We start from the raw sequence: 3,740 nt of genomic DNA on the forward strand, positions 1-3,740 counted from the left end.
TTATGTCTTGTTATGGATGTCTCCTTTGTGATGGAAGTTACTAAAATTAATATTTTTGTGTTATGATTACTTTTCTCCTGAGCTACTCAAATGTTGCCTTTCTTTCATTATATTCTTTAATTCTTGATCTATATATATATATATATATATATATATATATATATATATATATATATATATATATTTATTTATTTAGAGTTGTAACATATAACCATACATACATATGTATTATAATACTGTTATTATCCTGAAATTAAGAAACAGATTATAATTTTTTTAAAGTCAGCTTGAAAATGGAGACACAGAGGGAAATTAAGAGTGAAAACAGATGTCTTCAAACTCATCCTCCATCTTTCACTGAGGGACCAAATATGGCTCTGAATGAAGCCCCTGTAAGCTTCAGGATGGGACCCTGTGTTTCTGGACATTCCACAAGGAACTTTTGTGCCTTGTGGCAAGAAGAACGTGTAACAGGAAAAGACCCTTATATGGACTGACCTATATGAACTGACCTATCAGTGTGCTCATGTGTATGATGTCATGTTGTCTTTAAAAAGCCAATAAATGGGTTCGGCCTTTTTCTGTGACGCTGGATACCGAAAGAAACAGATCTCTCTCTCAGTTTTCTGCATGCTTTCATAATTTGGGTCAACGGCAGAATGGGTTTATGCTCTCGAATAGGGCCAGAGAACGTCTATTTCACCCTTATCGTGTCAATGGCTGGGAGATGGAGGAGATACTGCTCTGTAGTATCCACACGCCCTTCCACAGACATTCCTCAGTCTCCGGTATTCACACCCACATGAATGACGACACCTCCGCCAAAGACATTCCTCTCTCTGCAGTATCCACACTCCCGCCACAAGTATTTCTCACTCTACTATGTCCTCATCCCCCCCAGACATTCTTCCCTCTGCAGTGTTTTCATCCCTTAGACTAGGTTCACATTGGTACGATTTGGCATGTCCAATCACATGCCAAATTGGCGGCTATTGTCGACAATGGCACTGTTCAAATTGATCCGTTGTCGACTCAGCAATGTCCCCCAGTCCAGACATACCTCATTCTATATATATATACCCTCACAGTATGTTATGCTTCTATGTTATGCTTGTTTATACTAGCGTACTTATTAATTTCCAAAGTCTTCAGACCCATTGTAAGCTATGAATAAGCACTAAAGTTTGGTGTGAAACGCATCAGATTTTTACCCCATCTGCTGTGGCATGCTTTTTTTATTTTAAAATAAAAGCAATTTATTTTTGCAGTGCAGCTGTCCAGAAAGGTTTTCCTTCATTTTGCATCATTCCATGCATTGCCAGCACCCGTGGCTTTGGATCAGGTGAGGAGACTTTCTGATTAGTATCCTAGAGCAGTGATTTCTCTTCTTCAGACCCATCATTTAACTTTCTTGGTCCTTTTCTGGCTATAGGTATCCCTCTGCTGACTGTAGGGGAAGACTGAAGAAAAGCCTATGAACTTATATGCAGAACACTGGGGATAATAGGATTTGGGCTTTGCCTCAACCTCTTTAAGGGCTTCAGACTACAATTCCTAACTGGTGGCTCCTATAGGGGTTAGCTCTACAAAAAGCTAAATTTGCCTAGTGTCCTACACATGGAGGGTGCTACAATTAGAAGTTAACTTATAAACAAAATACAATAAGGTTAAGATTAACTTTCAAGCAACGTGTCTTTTATTTACATGTTTTTACAAATACAAGGCTTCCTCTACTTGAGCATCTTGATATGCATTTTCTCTGTTGTTGGGCTGTCACTGAACATTGTGGATTACTTGGCTTATTATTATTGCCATGGTTCCCATTCTTACTACTGTAGTAATTTAATTGTAAGTATCAATCTATCTAACTCACCAGCTAATGAAAATGTTTTACTAAAAATCGTGTAATGGTTCAATAGAATATTTCCAGTTTTACCAACCATAAAACATTTTGGCATTAAAGTGATACTAAAGGCTTTGTCATTTAAAAAAAAAAAGATATATATATATATATATATATATATATATATATATATATACTTACCTGATCTGTGCAGTGGTTTGGCACAGAACAGCCTAGGTGATCCTCTTCTCGGGTCCCTCACCGGCGCTCCTGGCTCCTCCCTCCTGCCAAGAGCCTGAACAGCAAGCAGCTTGATATGGGGGGCACCCAAGCCGAGCTGCTGCTCTGTGTCCATTCAGACACGTCGCTGCGACCCAGCCTTGCCCCCTCTACGACCTCATTGGCTCAATGACTTTGACAGCAGTGGGAGCCAATGGTGCCCGCTACACCCTCAGCCAATGAAGGAGAGTATCAGACAGCTGAGGCTGTTATGCACATCACTGGATCCAGAGGGAGCTCAAGTACGTATTAGGAGGCTGAGCAGGACTTCTGCACACAGAAGGTTTTTTACCTTAATGCATAGAATGCATTAAGATAAAAAAAAAAACTTTAGCCTTTAATATTAGTATTAACTTTAATATCAGAAAGGCAAGTTCCAAATTTTAACAAAGACGCCCAAGCCCAGGTTCCTAGCGCCTTAAACTACCCTAAGCTGAGCCAACCCCCCCCACAAGTACTTACCTCCTGCCTACCTCTGTCCAAGGCTCAGAAGACTGTAATCCAGCCATTTAGATGCAGTGGATTTATGAGAATAATAATTTTATGTCCAGTCTATGAAGCATTAAATCTTAAGATACACACCCAAAGAAGGCAATGCAATCAAAATCAAGACTAGAATTTCAGGATAGTGCATTCCAGCAAAAATCCTTTAGTACTCTTCTCCAGTCCCTCAGCCCAGCACCTGCGGAGGCCCAGACTACAATTTCTTGACTCACTAGTTATCTGCCATGGTCAGCATCCCCAGAAGAACTGGAACCCTCTCTGGAGAGGAAATAACCCTCTGGAAAGGCCTCCCAAATATTAATCACCTTCCTCTGCCACCTTCTGGATGCTCCCTCCCAGGGATTGGCTGAAGTCTGATAAATATTCTTAAAGCGGAGCTCCGCCCTCAAATATAACTTTACATCAGTAGTTTTAAAAAAATATCATTAGTCCATTAACAAAAAAATAAAATTTCTACATGCCTTGAAACTGTTGTTGCCAGGCAGATTAGTTAATCTGCCCTCTTCCTGCAACGCGGTGCTTAAGCTTTCTAACCTTCACCGCACAGACTCCTGGGAATGTAGTGTCATAATTTCCCAGGAGTCTGTGCACTCCCAAGTCCCAAAAAATTGTGTGACTTGTACAGTACAGGTGCTGTTTACAGTTTTCATTTCATCTGCAGGACGAGAGAGAGAGTCCCCCCTCCTTGTTGCCGCCGTGTCCCCCCTTCTTGCTGCCGCCATGTCCTGCCGCCGTGTCCCCCCTCCTTGCTGCCGACGTGTCCCCCCTCCTTGCTGCTGCCATGTCCTGCCGCCGTGTCCCCCCCTCCTTGCTGCCACTGTGTCCTGCCGCCGTGTCCCCCCTCTGTCCTGCAGCCGTGTCCCTCCTCCTTGCTGCCCCCCTGTCCCCCCTCCTTGCTGCCTGGTTTTCACTGTGTGGGGATTCCGTTATCTTCATTGTCATAACAACGGGGCGGGACGTTCCTCTGCCGCCGCCTGTTATGACAACAGCACAAACAATTGACGCTACGAGCGGCTCTCTAATGCGCACGTGCAAGATTTACAGCTTCCCCAGCATGCACATCTCACCGGGAAAAGTAAAAAAAATGCACTGGGCTTCAATTGCCCACACAGAG

The sequence above is a fragment of the Rana temporaria genome, chromosome 8 (genome assembly GCF_905171775.1).
Source record: "Rana temporaria chromosome 8, aRanTem1.1, whole genome shotgun sequence".
NCBI classification, from domain to species: domain Eukaryota; kingdom Metazoa; phylum Chordata; class Amphibia; order Anura; family Ranidae; genus Rana; species Rana temporaria.